The sequence below is a fragment of the Rana temporaria genome, chromosome 2, assembly GCF_905171775.1.
Source record: "Rana temporaria chromosome 2, aRanTem1.1, whole genome shotgun sequence".
Lineage (NCBI taxonomy): Eukaryota > Metazoa > Chordata > Amphibia > Anura > Ranidae > Rana > Rana temporaria.
Window position 1 is genome coordinate 428,792,130 of NC_053490.1, and position 18,495 is coordinate 428,810,624.

The 18,495-nt window shown below is 44.2% G+C and overlaps 1 protein-coding gene across 4 annotated transcripts in view; it reads right to left on the reverse strand.

Annotated features, from left to right (window-relative positions):
- TSPOAP1 (TSPO associated protein 1) overlaps window positions 1-15,378 on the reverse strand; it is a 317,131-nt gene extending 301,753 nt beyond the window's left edge. For 3 of the 4 annotated variants that reach the window (XM_040338277.1, XM_040338276.1, XM_040338275.1), the window contains exon 1: window positions 15,124-15,378. The gene's annotated coding sequence lies outside the window, so the exon portion shown is untranslated. The remainder of the gene's footprint in view (window positions 1-15,123) is intronic. The other variant, XM_040338278.1, reaches the window with a different exon arrangement.
- Window positions 15,379-18,495: the final 3,117 nt, after the last annotated feature.

Sequence of the window (18,495 nt, forward strand, 5' to 3'; positions counted from 1 at the left end):
TTTACAGAGGCGTCTGCTTGCTAGAGTCTGAGGGAGACATTCCAAGCTTTGGGGACAACCGAATAAGACTAAGGGAGAAAGTATCTCGATGGACTGTTTTATTAACAACCCCTGCTGCACAAAGTAGAAGGCTTGCCTGGCCTGGGACAGTACTATAAGTGCTCCAGTGCTATTCACTTTTTCCTACTACCCAAGGGGACCAAGTCAAGAAGTTGCTACAAGCAAAGAGCGTCCTCATTTCTCCTGTTAGGGTATTGGAGTATCCCACAGCTCCCTGAACCCCATCCAAGTTAACTTTAAAAAAAGGCAAACCCTAGACTGTTGGCTGACTGTTGCTGCGGTAGTGCGAGAAGACCCAAGGACTCAAATCAGCGGCCCTTGCAGGGGTAGCACTACATTATTTGAGAAGCAAAAAGGATACCCCAGCTCCACTGCCAATATGGAGAACTGCGAACTGTGGACCGGTGCGCTAGCCAGGACGTTCAGGCCCCAAAATGCGATGCTTGAATCAGAAAAGGGCTGGCGACTTGGATGCTCTTGAATAAAAGTCCTTTAGGCTATTTAGTTAAAATGGGTACACGGGTACTGGCTACTTTGATGCGTTTTGGCTAAGAAGTCTTCATTAAAGCAAAGCGCTACATTATTACCTCCAAAAGACAAGACAGTATTCACCTTTATTTCAGCCATTATTTTATATCAGCACTGCTTCCTCCCACTACCTGTATACACACACACACACACACACACATTCAGAAACTGCTATGTAATTTCTCAGGGAGCTTTCCTTGTGATGACAATAGAAGACCATGCATGTGCATGTATAGGGTTACTTGTAGAGTGTAACGGGTGACAACACAGGGTAACAATTGTAAAACAGGGAAAGCCCAGTGTCACACTATAACAGGAAGTGCCAAAAAAAAAAAAGAAGAACAGCCTCACCAGGTATTATGCTAATAAAGGCTGTAAATAAAAAAAAAAAAAAAAATTGAAAATGTACCTTTTAACTACTTGCCGCCTTTCTACGGCGGCAGGTTGCTCTCCTGCGCGAGAGCCCATAGCGCTACATCGGCTCTCTCGCAGGTAACCAGGGGCGCGCGCGCCGCCGGAGGCCGCTCGCCCCCGTGCCCTGTCGGGCGCGATCGCCGCCGGGCACACGCGATCGCTCGTTACAGAGCGGGGGACCGGGAGCTGTGTGTGCAAACACACCAGCTCCCAGTCCTGTCAGGGGGGAAATGCTAATCCTCTGTTCATACAATGTATAAACAGAAGATCAGTGATTTCCCCTAGTGAGGCCACCCCCCCCCCCTACAGTTAGAACACACCCAGGGAACATACTTAACCCGCCCCCTAGTGTAACCCCTTCACTGACATTTTTATAGTAATCCAATGCATTTTTATAGCACTGATCGCTATAAAAATGCCAATGGTCCCAAAAATGTGTCAAAGTGTCCGCCATAATGTCGCAGTACCGAAATAAATAAATAAATAAATAAATAAAATAAATCGCTGATACGCCGCCATTACTAGTAAAAAAAAATATTAATAAAATGCCATAAAAATACCCCCTCTATTTGTAAACGCTATAACTTTTGCGCAAAACCAATCAATAAACACCTTATGCGATTTTTTTTTACGAAAAATATGTAGAAGAATACGTATCGGCCTAAACTGAGGGGAAAAAAAAATGTATTTTTATATTATTTTTGGGGGGATATTTGTTACAGCAAAAAGTAAAAAATATTAATTTTTTTCAAAATTGTGGCTCCATTTTTGTTTATAGCGCAAAAATTAAAAACCGCAGAGGGTATCAATACCACCAAAAGAAAGCTCTATTGTGGGGAAAAAAAAAAAGGACGCCAATTTTGTTTGGGAACCACGTCGCAATTGTCAGTTAAAGCGTTGCAGTGTCGAATCGCAAAAGTACTCTTGTCTTTGACAGCAATATGGTCCGGGGTTAAGTGGTTAAACTCTTGTTTTTCCATACAATGTGAAAGCATTAGAGAAAACCCTGTCAGCTTCTAACTGCTCTCCGGGGTAGGGTGACCAGACATTTTCTGGGGACGGTCCCCGGATTGAGGACACTGTACCTGGACCAAGTCTGTCCCGGATTGGATTTGAACAGGTGCTGGGGCAATTTCAAAGACAGTCAGTGCAGAATTTAAAAAAACAAAATCTGATTCACACCCCCCCCCCCCCCCACCCACGCTCCTACTAGCTTAGGGGGGGGTGTATTTCTTTCCATTATCTGTGCCCCTTTCTGATGATCAAGTGCTGGTCGGAGCGGAGGGAATATTTTTTCAGTTTTGGGTGCATGCCCATCTATTTCCGCTCGCATGTTCTTCTGCCTTGGCTCAATTCCTGGCCAGCCACCTGCCTACTTATCTTCTTGCCTTCCCTGGCGGAGTGATCTTCCTCCACTCCAAACCCAGTAGTAGCCAAGGCCCGAAGAGTAAGACTTGACAGGCTGTGAGGCGGGCGGCGATGGCAGAGAGTCGCTGATTGGCACCATTACTAGTAAAAAAAAAAAATAAAAATATGTCCCCAGATTTAATTTACAAACTGGTCACCTTACTCCAGGGGCTCTGTTAGAAAGCCTTTGTTTTAGGGGTGTATTCAAAAAAATTAAAAAAAGGGAGTAGAGCAAGTATGATCACATGATGAAGCTGAGGGTCATAGGAAACAAAAACCTATTGTGGCCCTTATTCCCAGACAGGAAGTTCCCAACAAAAGTGAACAGGGGTTCTAGCTTTTCTCTTGGAGATTTCCCTCACTTCCTGTCTAGTAGTCGCCATGATGGTAAAAGATGAATAAAATGCTCCAACAGAGCTCCTGATTGCAGTTAAAACCCTAAAGGGGTGCCAAGCCTTCCTCACTCTATCCAAAGCTAAAAAAGAAATTGGGGTAGACACACAGTAAAGTCAATGGCTAACGTGTAATCTTAATGCAATAGAAATGATTAAACATTAACAGGTGGTATCAGAACTTCTTTGGGTCACAGCACTTATTGGGGGGGGGGGGTGTATCTGAATGGGTGAGACGAGAAAGGGTGTTATTTTTTTGCATGACTGAATATCAAAAGTTACAAGGCTTTTGGTTCCATGAACACTTTTTGTGGGTATGCAAAAATTTATCTTAGCAGTTACTATCTTCATATCCTCACAGTTACTTTATTTCATTTTTACTATTACATTGAGCGATATGACTCATTTTAAGATATGAGTCAGACTTGCACGAATAAGTAATAAATGCAGTGGTCATTAAATTTAACTGCATATCTCTTTAAAAAAAAAAGGAAAAAACTCTAGTTTTGACTTTTTTTTTTACCGGTTGTTACAGTCCACATTTTCATGTTTAAATACCTGTATTAGTCCTCTGCAATAAAACAGAATAAAGCGATTGTAAAACTCACACCCATTTAGTGTATAATAAAAATGAAAAGCACAACATTTGTGTGTATATAGGCATAAAAAACAAACAAAAAAAAAAAATTTTATAAACAAACTTTTATACCCCCTTTTTCATAAATGATCAAATTCCCTCCGTTCTCAGTTGCATAAGACCGGGAGGAGCAGGCAGTACACTGATCTTTCCACTGAAAGCTGTGTGGAGGGGGTCAACACAAGTCTGAACATTGGAGAAGAGCAGGCAGTGTTCCAGCATAGCTAGAGAACAGAGGAAGTTGTGTTCTCCTGCTTAGTGTGGTCAGTTTTATAGCAAAGCAGAGGGACTGGCAGGAACACCAAAGTGAACAGGATACTTTTTCATACAAGTTCACGATACAGCAGGCACATAACAGGAATATGAAATGTTGGGCTTACTATATTCTTTAAAATGTGAATAAAACCTCTTTCTTCTTTGCTTTCAAGCTTCTCTGCTCCTCCCCTAGTAAAAGCCTTTTTTTGTGAGCACTACAAAAGCGCAGTGGTCATTGTTCCCTGTTCAGGGAAGTGTGTGTCAGAAAGAAGTCTCCACGCAATCCCCCCCAAGTATTTTCATAGTCACCATTACAGTTTCCACCAAAGGTTCATTTAAGGTCACTCGTATATTTAAACTGGGATGTGGAATGCAAGCACAATGTTAAGCCAAAAGTTGCATGATCTGTGTACATCTTGGCCATTCTTTTCCCTTCCTGTGATTTTACCCCTGCATAATAAAGACCACAAGGACTTATGATCATAATTGGTCGCTAGGATGCAGGCACCCAAGCATCCCAGCATCAATGGTTTGTAGCGCTACCCCCGAAGGACCTGCTGGTTGATTTGGGATCGGCCTACTAAGTTACCCTGGCAGTGTCTAGGGGTGTAACTTGTGAGAATAGCAACAGTGATTGGAAGTCCAGACATCCAATAAAGAGTTTTCAATGCTTTATTGTCCAGGCCAAACACGGCCAACATCAACACAAGAGAACCATGCGGTATCAGGCCTGGATATAGAACTGAGCAATACGCTGCTCGGCATCGAACCAATTTTGTAACACGTCGCCACTCTGCTCGGAGTGGGTAAAGTGCCCCCGGACAGACCCCTATGATAGGCCTGGCAGCCGGAGCGTCACTTCGAATAATACTGGGAGGAACAGGTCTCTCTCACAGACCTGTCTCTAGGGCCCCTGCCACGGGCCAATTTCAATAGAGGACTTTGGTGAATAAGGAAAGAGAATCCTCCCAGTAGACTTTTCTATAAATGGTCCCCGGATGACAGCAAGCATACCTGTCAGTGGTCCGGACACCCAATCCCAGGCTGGGATTCTGTCAATAGGCCTTGGAACCCAGCGGAACGCTGAGATCCCTTCTCTCATCAGGATGAGGCTCGCTGCAAAGTTCAGCTTTGGCCAGGTGGGCCGCGAAGAGATTCCCAACACATGACCTCTGTCCCAGATATACCCTCCCCCAGCATGCCCTGTGAGGGAAAACATCCTCTAATTGGCTGCTGGGAGAAGATCTGCTCTGCTAGAACCCCTCTGGCGCCAGCTGCCGGCCAGGGGTGGCATTGCACTCCCTGACCACAGACTGACCCAGTGGACATTTCCAGAGGTTCCAAATTTAAACAAACACTGGAAGGGAGCAAAGTAACTCTCCCTTCCCCACTAAATTTTGGCGTAGTGCCCATGCTGAAAGCAAGGGGCGCTACAGGTTGTTATGGTGTGAATAGCTGCCTGTACCACAACAACCAACCACATTGTGCAGTCCAGCGCCAACATCCTAGCAACAAATAAGGCTGTGTGGCCTGCCCACCAGCATCCTAGCACCCAATGATCTTGTGTGGCCAGATGGCAGCATTCTAGCTATCAGTGATGCTGGCCACCAGCATCCTAGCCACTGATGAAAGACAGAGGGTGGACCAGGGTAACTGATGTGCCCCCTCCCCCTGCATTCCTAGTCAATCAACACTCAGTTATTGGTCTCTTTTCTAGCTGTGTGGCCTGACAGTGATGGGGGTGAGTGCAGAGCCATGGCTCATGTGTTTGTACCACAGACCTGGGAGTTTTCCTGTGAAAGAGCCAGGAAAGGTTATGTCACTGGAAATAACGCAGCTAATGGAATTACGGTATATGTAAATGAAAGTAAATGTTTAAAAAGTTTTTTTTTATGATTTTAAAAAGGAGAATAAAGGGTGTTAAGATGAGGTGAACGCTATGCTGCTCCTCCATAACATAATTGGTTGGCAGGAAATTGATAACAGCTTCACAAAAGAGGGCACCCCTGCCATGTCTTTGGATGTGCACCCCAGTTATGATCTATAAATTTGAGCTGCAAGAGTCAACCTTTGTCTCTTACATTTATATCTCTTGCAGTGGTTAGTCACTTCCTGTAATAAAGCTGTGCAGCTATTTTTACTGAAAGTGAGAAGAAGGACAAGGGGTTGGCAAAGCATACACATGATCTTCTGTATAGCTAAAGTAAAAAAAACAGGTAGTCAAATGCTGCTACGCCATAGAATATCCTCAGACAGACGTTTGTGTATACCGTGCCATGTACGACTATGAAGACACTTGACCAAGTCTCATCGTACTGATGAGAAAGTAATTCATTTTTTTCTGGTTCAAATTTTTTTTTATTGCAGATATAACATTGAAACATCCAATAATGTTGGAGGCACTTAGGCTGCCCACGCAGGGTTCTGGAAGCCTCCTAAGTGAACTATCACAGAAAACATTTGTATATTTGGGGTTAAACCCATAGAGTGCAAGAGTAAACCAAAACAAATATCTAGTAACTCGGACTTGAATTACTCCTGGGCATCCATCTGTAGCCAAGGTTTGCTACTGTAGTTATCATTAAGCCCAGGTTCACACTGGGTACAATTTGGTACGATTTGAGATGCGATTTCACATGTCAAATCGCATCTCAAATCGGCGGGCATTTGCCGGCAATGGCACCGTCCTAATCGGTGCGACGCCGCATCTGCGGCGCTGCACCGAATTAAAAAGTAGTTCCTGTACTACTTTTTGCGATTTTGGGCCGCGATTTCCATTGAACCCGGCACAGATGTCTCTTAAATCGCGTCCGAAATCGCGGCAAAATCGCAGCCGCGAAATCGCAGTAAAATCGCGATTTTACCGCGATTTTGAATTCGCAGCAGTGTGAACCTAGCCTAAGGGACAGTTTTTTGGTCTTTTGTACGAGTTTGGCTCCCTCTAGTGCATGCTGGACTCTATGCATGTCTTTTTTCCTTCTGTGAGAATGCCAGAGAAATGCATCATGGAACATGTAGTTTGGGAAGAGGAAGTGACACTGTTGGGCAGACCAATCTGGACCACAGGTAACACAATGCTGTGCGCACAGAGCAGCCTTATGGGAGAGGAAATGAAAGAGCAGGTGTGGCCTATTTTCAGCTCTCTGGGTGCCATTCTGACCCTGTGGTCTGTGTGACAGGGAGTGAGAACCTGCGGCCTACCGGCGGGGAGCCGGATCGCCAGTAGGGTTGCCATCTGTCCAGGATTTCCCCGGACAGTTTGGGTTTGGAATCATGTGTTCAGGTTTCAGACTGCCTGAAATCCGAACACATTATTTAAACTGGACTGTGGCTTCCCAGCAGAGTTGTTGGCTGCAGTTGTCTAAGCTGAGAGTGTCTCTTACACTTTTTCACACTGCCCAAAGCCAGCACCAACCAACCCCCTCCAACCCCACACACACACACACACAACGGGAGCAAAAAGAGGGCTCGATCTGCACCTCTTCTCCCCCCCTCCACTCCAATCTCCGGTTGTGTGTCTCAAAAAAGGAAAGTTGGGGCCGGAATTTTAAAGTCCAGCAGCCTCAGATACTTCTGGATGAGAGGTGCTGACTTCTAAGACTGAAGTCTCCCCCTTCTCTTTCCTGCCTCTGAGTGAGTACACTAAAAGGAAAAAAATCAGGGTTCTCAGAGCATCCCTTACATTAGATTTCACCTTTATACCAGAGGCCACAGTGTTTCCCCTTACATCAGAGTCTTTTCCGTACAGAGTTCTCAGTGTTCCCCTTTTGATCAGGGTTCCCAGAGGATCCCTTAAGTTAGAGTCCCCCCTTACATCAGAGTCTGCAGAGTCCCTCCTTATAGTGAAAGGGAACTCTGCGAGTTCAGATGTAAAAGGGGAACTCAGTGGACTCTGATGTAAATGGAGACTCGTTATTTACTTCATACGATTAAAAATGTTAATTTAATAGAAAAATATATGCTGTGCCCCGGTAAAGTGTTCAGGTTTGACTTGAAGAAAAGGTGGTAACCCTAATCGCCAGCCTCAGAGGACAGCCTCTCTATTCCAGCACAGCGGACCGGCCTGTTTTTGTGGGGGGGAAAAAAAGGATGCCAATTTTGTTTGGGAGCCACGTCGCACGACCGTGCAATTGTCAGTTATAGCGACACAGTGCTGAATCGCAAAAAGTGGCCCGGTCATTGACCAGCAATATGGTCCGGGGCTTAAGTGGTGAAGCATTAATAAAATCACTGCTCCCAAAAAAATGGCTGTTTTTAAAACTTTTTTTTGCATAGATACATTTCCCCTGGGGCAGAACCCGGATCCACAAACACTCTTTATGACAATAACTTGCATATTAGCCTTTAAAGTTAGCACTTTTGATTTTTCGTGTCTCATAGACATTAACGGTGTTCGAACAAATTTTTTGCCTGTTTGCATGTTCTGCTGCGAACCGAACCGGGGGGGATGTTCGGCTCATCCCTATCCATAAATACTGAGAGTGCAGCTACCTGAACTCGAAGAGTGTTAACCGCCACACCCTTCTCTACTCCTGAAGGAACTCTCATCCACCAGTTTACCTTTGCACAAAGTGCAAATGTTTCACCAGTTTTTAACATAAATCTTCCTCGTAACCGGCTTCCTGCTCAAGAGCGTTGTGTTGATTACTCTACTGTCTAGAATTCGGCGCTCAAGAGCCGAGCTGTCAATTGAAAGAACTCAGGCCTGGGATGTCAAACCAGACCTTGGAGGAGATCCAGAAGGACCAGCAGCCTCCAAGGAAGGGACACTAAAAACTTCTCTAGTGTCGCACAACCACAACCTCCTTGGCCAGAGTTTTTGCAACACCCACAGGATTAGGGTCAACGATGGGAACGCATAGGCCAGATTTAAGTCCCTGGTCTGAGCAAGGGCGTTCATGCCTCCCATCTCCTTTTTCTGGGGGAAGAACTTTTCTACTTTTCTGTTTTACCTGTTGGCGAATAAGTCTATCTCTGGGGTGCCATACTGCTGTACGAGCCCCTGAGGACAGCTGAGGAAATCTGCTTCTTCGCAGTTTGTCCCTTTTAGGCCCCTTTCACACAAAATGTCTGTTTGTGATGGACTCTGTTTGCTCAGGGGGAAGCACTCAGTGGTAAATGGTTTGTCGAAACACGAACTGCAAAACTGCGAAACTGCAAAAAAAAAATTGTTCTGTATAAAAAAATATAAATAGAAGGGGGACATACTGGCAGGGTCATCACCAGGCAAAAATAAAGGAAAGAAAGCCCCAAAAAAATTGGTAAGCTGCAAAATATTAAATGATAGCTTTTTGGGTTTATTACCACTTAAATATATACAGTGGTCTATGTTATTGGCAAAATAAAAGAGTTGCTTTAGGCTGTCCAAAATGGTAAAAAAAAAAAAATCAAATCAAAAGATTTTACTTCCAAGTTTTAACACTGCAAATTGTAGAAGTCAGAGGAATGAATACATATACAGAGCACTATATATTTTTGCAAGATCATTTGAGATTAGTCCCACCACATTTAAACAGCACACTCAAAGTAATATTGTGTTTCCGCTTATCTATGGGCTTTTTCGGGCCTCTCTAAAATGCTACACTAACCAAACACAGGAAGTTACCACGTCTGGCCTGCAAAGGCACATAATAGAACAATTACAGTAATATTTTGTAAATATTATATTCAGTGTAAAATAGACCCCCCATTATTTGCATACAGTTTTGCACAAATGGACATTTTACTACAAAGTGTCAGGTTTTTAGTCCTGCAACCCCATTGGGATGCATTTGGGCTGTGAACCTGCACAGATGTCAGACCAGGAGTAGCAGCTGTAACCATGCAGCTGCTTTTCCCCCCCAATTGACAGCAAATAGACTGCCTGCCTGGGGATGTGCAGAAAACCTGTGCATCCCTGTGCGTGTAAACATGGCCCTTTATGAATGAGGTCTTAAGGCCCATTTACACTACTCAGGTCCATTTGAACAAGCATCACATCATGCATTAGGGTGGTCCATTGATTTGAATGGGCTGCCTAAGACACCACAGCGGTACAAAATAAGCAGTTTCACATTAAACTGCATAAAGAGTTCTTTACTGTCAGAGCAGTAAGAATGTAGAAGTCCCTTCCACAGTTGGTGAAGTTTCAGAAAGACTCTTAGATGGGCAGCTTAAACACAATATACAGGGATATGGGAAATGGTATCAACATAAACACACGGTTTATCTGGATGGACTGCTGTCTTAATTCAACCTTACCAACTACGGTATGTAATATATGTTTATTGTTTTTAATGCATCGCATTACTGAACATGATGCAATGCCAGTGTGAGCAATGCCATTAAGAATGGGCTGCCCCAACAACGCACATGCACTAATGCACCACAACAGTATAAATCAAGCCTTTAACCGGTTAAGACCTGGACCATTATGCAGGTTAAGGACCTTGGCCCTTTTTGCGAATCGGCACTGCGTCGCTTTAACTCACAATTGCGCGGTCGTGCGACGTGGCTCCCAAACAAAATTGGCGTAATTTTTTTTCCACAAATCGAGCTTTCTTTTGGTGGTATTTGATCACCTCTGCGGTTTTTATTTTTTGCGATATAAAACAAAAATAGAGCGACAATTTTGAAAAAAAAAATTCAATGTTTTTTACTTTTTGCTATAATACATATCCCCAAAAAAAATATAAAAAAAAAATTGTTTTCCTCAGTTATGGCCGATACGTATTCTATTTATTTTTGGTAAAAAATAAAATAAAAAGTGTTTATCGATTGGTTTGCGCAAAATTTATTGCGTTTTTTTTTTACTACTAATGGCGTGATCAGCGATTTTTTTCGTGACTGACATTATGGCAGACATATCAGACACTTTTGACACATTTTTGGAACCATTGTAATTTTCAAAACGAAAAGTGCACCGATTACTGTGAAAATAACAATGGCAGTGAAGGGGTTAACCACTAGAGGGCACTGTAGGGGTCAAGTGTGACCTCATGTGTGTTTCCTACTGTAGGGGGGCGAGGCTGGGCGTGACGTCAGCGATCGTCGTTCCCTATATCAGGGAACAGACGATCACTGACACTGCCACAGAGAAGAACAGGGAAGGTGTTTACACTCGCTTCTCCCCGTTCTTTAGCTCCTGTGACCCGATCGGGTCTGCGGGTCCCGCGGGTCCCGCGGGCGTAGTCACGGAGCTTCGGGCCAGCGGCGAGCTCGCGACCCATGGCTGGGCTCTTAAAGAGGGCGTATGTATACGTCCATGTGCCCAGCCGTGCCATTCTGTCGACGTATATATCGTCGTGTGGCGGTCCTTAAGTGGTTAAAAAGGGCAAATTCACCTTTTCAAAACAAAATTAAAATAGTAAACTCTAAATCTTCTGGCCACCTCTCCAGACCCCGCTACACATAGCTGTTGTCATTCCTCAGGCTGCCAGTGTAAGGATCCATACCGCAAAATACAGTCACAGAGTGTGCATCTATCATAATGCTCACTACATACCTCCCAACTTTTTGAGATGGGAATGAGGGACACCTATCAGCAAAAGTATGCAGGCATAGGACACACCCCTTGCCACGCCCCCTTAAAGGAAAATTGTAAAAAAAAGAAGATTGGTTAAACCCACAAGTGCTCGTTTTACCACTACTATTCCTTTATATTGGCTTTTGTAATTTACAAATACAGCAATTTAGAAATTTAGATGAAAGGCTTAGGGCTGGAAAACACTTATTGATAGATAAAAAGTGCGTTTTCTATACAACTCTATAGATCAGACCAGAATGAGAGGAATGAGGGACAGAGGGACATTGTTTCATTCAAATCAGGGACAGTCCCTCAAAATCAGGGACAGTTGGGAGCTATGTCACTACTGAGAAGCAATTTTTTCTTCTGGGACACCTTACAGGAAAGCCTTACAGCAGATTCAGATGTGCTTCTCATTGGTTGGTATGATTTGCCTGTGCCGATCAATGAGGGCTTTCCATTGTGAGCACTATGATGGATAACCACTCTGGGCTGTGTATGGCAGGGTACAGACTGCTAGAAAAGCAGCACGGGACATCGCAGCCATTAAAACAGGGGGGCTCCGGACTTCGTTCACATTTTCTGTGAAAAGGTGAACTTATTTTGTTACATGTGCGTTGCGTTTTTGTGCATTACTGCAATGTACAAATCTGAATTCAGCCTGAAACATTTGAAATGGAGGTGGACAGCTGGCTGCTTAAGAGCCACATGTGGGCATCAAGCAAAATCATGTAGTACCAACGACAATGTTAAAAAATAAAACAAAAATGTGTCCCCCTTTACCAAAGATTGGTCAGGACAAAACGAAGAAGGCAGTCAGGGCCTGCACATAGGGTGTGGCTGTTACTGCTAGCATTCTTGGCACAGCTGCTGTTGTCTGTTGGGTCACAGAAGGTTCCCAGCATAGTTGTTTTTAAGCAATAGCATAAAAGGTAAAAAAAAAAAAAAAAAAAAAAAAAAAAACACACTGCAGAAATTGTGCCCAATTACTGTGAATCAGCAAAAATTCAGTAGGTGGCCCGGTCGGTACCACTTGGCTCAAAAAAAAAAAAGAATAATAATAATAATAAAAATAAAAAGAAGGAGCTGGTCAGATTCATGTTGGCCAAACAAATACCGCAGCCACTCTGGATGATCAAGAAACCATGGATGCACAGCTGATAGAATACAGTAGCTGGCAGAGAAGATTCCTCTAGCCACACTTAGGCTGCATTCACACCTGTGCGTTTTGTCGCCTGAAGTGCGACGTTTAAAAACGCTAAAGGGGAAAAAAAAAATACATTACTGTCTATGGAGATGGTTCACATCTCCACTCCAAAAAGCCGAACGCCTGAAGCTCAAACAACTTTCGGACCCTTTTTTGTCGCGCGGTTTGGGCGTTTTTGAGCGTTTGTATTTCTTATAGAAAGTAACGGAAACGCTCGATTCAAGCGACTAGCGCGACAACGAGCGTTTGCTACGGGCGTTTTGTCGCTTTAATCAATAGAACATTTCACCCAGGCAGAAGATAAAAAAAATCTACCAACATAGCAACAAGTGATGAAAAGATGATAATTTTTCCTATTGGCTAAAATAAAAAACTTTGAAGTACAAAAACGTCGGACGACGCTGTATGCAAACGCACAAATAAGCATGAATACGCCGGAAAAAACGACCAAACGACCTACGCTCAGGTGTGAATGCAGCCCGAGCATGTGTAGCGCTACCCCCTCAGGAGCCGCTGGTTAGATTGGGACGGCATAATTATGTTACCTCTGTGTTGTGTCTAGGGATGATGGTGGAGTAACGGAATGTCCAAACAGCAGAGTGTCGTTTTCTGTGCTTTATTTACCTGCCCAACATGGCAAACAGTCAACTTGAGGTAGATAGAGAAAGGTTGGTGAGTGGAGAATTTGCAGATTCAGGCCTATAGAGAAACGGAATCAGTCCTGCCTCCAATGGGACTTTAACTCACGTCGCCACTCCAGCCGGAGTGGGTAAAGTGTACCTGGACTGGCCTCTCTCACTGACCTGGCAGCCAGAGCATCACTTAGAACTTCTGAGAAGGAACAAGTCTCTGATGTACAGAAAGAACTCTGATGTAAGGGGGAACACTGGGGCCTCTGGTGTAAAGGGGAACTCTGATGTAAAGGGTGCTCTGAGAACCCCGATTTACCTTAGTGTAATCACTCAGTAGCAGGAGCAAGAGAAGGGGGGGGGGGGAACTTTAGTCGCAGACAGGGTTGGATGGTGAGCTCACTCACCCCTTGGGAGTCAGCACCTCTCATCAAGATGTATCTGAGGCTTCTGGACTTCAATCCCCAGGGCTGTGCCTCAGAAAAGGAAAGTGGGGGCCAGAAATTTGAAGTATGGGCAGACACAGAGGGGTAGGAGTGGGAGGCAGAGGTTCAGATCTAGCCCTCTCTCCTCTAACATCTGTGTTTGGGGGGGGGGGGGGTTGTTAGTGCTGGCTTTGGACAGTAGAAAAGAGAGTGTAATAGACACTCTCAGCTTAGACAACTGCAGCCAGCAACCCTCCTGGGAAGCCATAGCCCAGTCTGAATAATGTGTCCGGGTTTCAGGCAGTCTGAAGCCCGGAAGCATGATTCCAAACCTGAACTGTCCGGGTGAATCCCGGACAGGTGGCAACCCTAGGTGTGTTACAGGCTGGATCATAAAAAGGTGAAAACGGAGGGCGAGGAACCTAAAAAGAGAAATGAATGCAGCTACCACATCTAAGGATTGTTAAGTTGCAATATATAAAAAAAAATTGATACTGCTTTAAGCATTGTGTATGAGTATAGGTGGGAAATACCCGATTCTTACAACATACAAAATTGACATGAGATTTATCGCAGCAACTATACACGGGAATGTTTTAAAAGCATGTCTATTTATAAGAGCACAGCAAAAAAAAAAATATTTGTCATTGAGGCCGGATTCACACTAGTGCGGTGCAAATTTCAGATCTCTTATCTCTGCAGAGAGATAAGAGAACTGTTCAGCAGATCCACTGCGTTTTAGCTGCGAATTTGAAGACCTGGGAAAGGGGGGGGGGGGGGAGTGTATTGAGCTGAATGAGTGAAATCCTGAAGAGAAATTAACACATCTGCGAATCAGCTGCGTACCCATAGAAGATAATGGGCCTGAATTTGCACCTGAGCCGCACTGCAAGGCCTAAAATACGCACACGTTTTTTCGGCAATGCGCAGTGCGAATGCATCGCACATATGTGAACCAGCCTCATAGAAAACAATGTATTTAGAAATGTTCTGCGTATTGGATGCGGTTTAAGCCGCACACAATTCGCATAGGTGTGAACCCGGCCTAAAAGTCACTTGTGATGGGTCAGGGATTGCTGCAGTCACACAAAATCTGTCCACCTTTCATTGGCATTGCACTTGTAGATGGTCATTGAAATCTGTGATCATTGCCAATGCAAGCAAGGAGGAGATCTGTGTGGTTGAATAAAGCAACCCGTACATGCAGGTCACTTGATCAGACGTCATGTAATTTGGCCCTATAGGTCGTTTGCTTATTTATGTTGGGGCATCTTTGGGAAATAGAACCTATACTGCTCTGGTGTATTCAATCGTTTGGGCAACACCTACAGTCAGTACTGTACAAAGGGAAAAGAAAAGAGAGAAAAAAAAAAAAAAAAAAAAAAAAAGAGAAAAAGAGAAAAAAAAAATAAAAAAAAATAATGAAGTGCAACTTCTCCCATTCTAGTATAGTATAGTATGGTAACATTTGTAATTTTCAGATTTCAAAAATAATGATTAACGGCACAACTTTGAAAACACACGTTAACATCAGTATATTAATTCAGGTTATTGTCCGAACTTTCGAGTATTACAGGTTTGATCAAATTACAAAAAGTTTAAAAGCATGAAGGAGTTTTTATTTATTTTTCTCCCGGAGCAGTTTGGCGTGTAGTAATGTCCTACCTTGTTCTTAGAGTAGTCAGCATCCTTTACGTACACAGTCCAAATCCCGTTTCCACAGTATGGTAATTGCACTAATCCATTTCATAGGTGACTAAAGGAAAAAATGTTTGCTGAAGCAACCTTAACCACCTCTCCTCCCCCACCATACTAATTAGACAATTAAGGATCAGCAGCAGTTTGATGAGATCACCTCTGTATTCACCTATCCCTAAGCCTGCTCACATTGCTTGGGTCACTCGCCACACATTACAATTTGATTGTACAATCTCTGTTAGATCTATCATCAACTATATAGTGTAGTGGCTTGTCTGAGTGGATACAAATTAATCAATGTTAAAGGATAAGTTCACTTTAAAAATAAATAAAAATAAATGCACATTTTTCTGCAGGTAAAAAAAAAGTGCATTTATTTATTTTTTATTTATTTTAAGCTTGGAAAGTATTGTAAGCACAATCAGCAGATCATGGGTGTAATGCCAGGCTCCTACTAGCTGTCCGCCTGAACCTCCGATGCAGGCAGGCAGTTACTGAATGACAAGAAGCTCAATGAACTACCTAGAGTGCTCATCAGTGCCTTGGTAGTTCATTGAGAACTTCAAGCTGTCAGCTGCAAAGGCTGTCGGTACTTGTAGTTCATTAATTCACAGGACTCTGTGAATGAATGGCGCGGCCGTGTGGGTGGAGCCATTGTGACAGCCGGTGGAGAAGATCCCCGGCCTGCTGTCACAGAGAGGGGGAGAGTAGGCAGATTCTGAATGTTACACCCTTAAAGGGGTTGTAAAGGTAAAAGTTTTTTTACCTTAATGCATTCTATGCATTAACCACTTAAGACCCGGACCAAAATGCAGCTAAAGGACCCGGCCAGGTTTTGCGATTCGGCATTGCGTCGCTTTGACAGACAATTGCGCGGTCGTGCGACGTGTTTACCAAACAAAATTGGCATCCTTTTTTTACCACAAATAGCGCTTTCTTTTGGTGGTATTTGCGGTTTTTATTTTTTGCGCTATAAACAAAAATAGAGCGACAATTTTGAAAAAAAAAATGCAATATTTTTTGCTATAATAAATATCCCCAAAAATATATACATTTTTTTTCCCCTCAGTTTAGACCGATACGTATTCTTCTACCTATTTTTGGTAAAAAAAATCGCAATAAGCGTTTATCAGTTGGTTTGCGCAAAATATATAGCGTTTACAAAATATGGGATAGTTTTATTGCATTTTTATTTTAAAAAAATGTTTTACTACTAATGGCGGCGATCAGCGTTTTTTTTTCGTGGCTGCGACATTATGGCAGACACTTCGGACAATTTTGACACATTTTTGGGACCATTGTAATTTTCACAGCAAAAAATGCATTTAAAATGCATTGTTTGCTGTGAAAATGACAATTGCAGTTTGGGAGTTAACCACAGGGGGCGCTGATGGGGTTATGTGTGACCTTGTGTGTGTTTACAACTGTAGGGGGGTGTGGCTGTAGGTGTGACATCATTGATTGTGTCCCCCTGTAAAAGGGATCACACGATCGATGATGCCGCCACAGTGAAGAACGGGGAAGCCGTGTTTACACACAGCTCTCCCCGTTCTTCAGCTCCGGGGACCGATCGTGGGACTCCAGCAGCGATCGGGTCCGTGGGTGCCGCGGTCCCGGAGCTTCGGACCGGGTCGCGGGCGCACGGCTGGGTACTAACACAGGACGTACCTGTACGTGCATGTGCCCAGCCGTGCCATTCTGTCGACGTAAATGTGCAGGAGACGGTCCTTAAGTGGTTAAAGGGGTTGTAAAGGTAAATAAAAAAAATCCCTAAATAGCTTCCTTTACCTCATCCTTCGATTTTGCTTTTAAATGTCCTTATTTCTTATGAGAAATCCTCACTTCCTGTTCTTCTGTCTGTAACTCCACACAGTAATGCAAGGCTTTCTGTTCGCTCAATACTCTGTTCTCCATCTGCACCCCTAGACAACACTAAGGTAACTTAATACGCCAATCCCAACAACAAATCAGCGGCTCCTGAGGGGGTAGCGCTACACTAACATGCTCTAAACCTACTCCCAGACCAGTGGTGGTTCGTCCATAGAAGGCGCTGGAGCGCCGCCCCCTCTGGCTCTCACTGCCACTGAAATAACATAGATTCATGCATTGCACGAATCTATGTTATTTTCGCCGCTGCCGCTGTTATTCAGATGGTCGGCGCTCATGTCCGGCCATCTGAATAACGCCAGCTGGTTGGCTGTACGGAAATGTCTATCAAAACCAACAGCTCTGATAGGCTTTCCCAATACAGCCCTCGGGTCCCGGAAGCTTATTCTTGGAGCGCACAGACTGTACGCCCCTTGTATAAGATGACAGGCGTCTCAGCCAATCAGGTTGACCGGTTCTGGCTACCTGTAACCTGATTGGCTGAGACGCCAGTCAGTCATTGAGGGCGGGAGAAGACATCTTGGGACGTGGATGCCTAAAACCAGTAAAGGTAAGTGCCGGGCGGGGGGGAGAAAGCAATTTACAGGGCACAGTGGGGACAATTGGCACAGCGGCGACCATTAAATGGCACAGTGGTGACAATTGATGGCACAGTGGCTGTGTTTAATGGCATGGCACAGTGGTGACAATGGATGGCACAGTGGCTGCATTTAATGGCATGGCACAGTGGTGACAATGGATGGGACAGTGGCTGCGTTTAATGGCATGGCACAGTGGTGACAATGGATGGCACAGTGGCTGCGTTTAATGGCATGGCACAGTGGTGACAATGGATGGCACAGTGGCTGCATTTAATGGCATGGCACAGTGGTGACAATGGATGGCACAGTGGCTGCGTTTAATGGCATGGCACAGTGGTGACAATGGATGGCTCAGTGGCTGCATTTAATGGCATGGCACAGTGGTGACAATGGATGGCACAGTGGCTGCGTTTAATGGCATGGCACAGTGGTGACAATGGATGGCACAGTGGCTGCGTTTAATGGCATGGCACAGTGGTGCAAATTGATGGCACAGTGACTGCATTTGATGGCACGGCACAGTGACTGCGTTTAATGGCATGGCACAGTGATGCGAATTGATGGCACAGTGGTTGCATTTGATGGCATGGCACAGTGACTGCGTTTAATGGCATGGCACAGTGGTGCGAATTGATGGCACAGTTTTAGAATGTGACTGCGAGTAAATGTAGAGTTCAGATTTTCGGAAGACCGTTTTTTGTGGCATGCTAGTCTCATGTCAAAAGTAAAGAGGTTACACACCATACGAAAATTCTTGTACGACAGAATACAACATCAGAAGTGATGTAATGTGTTGAATAGTTTTGTATGTGTTCTTTAGTTTCTGAGCATGCGTTTTTTTTTTTTCGTCCGAAAACCATGCTAATTAAAA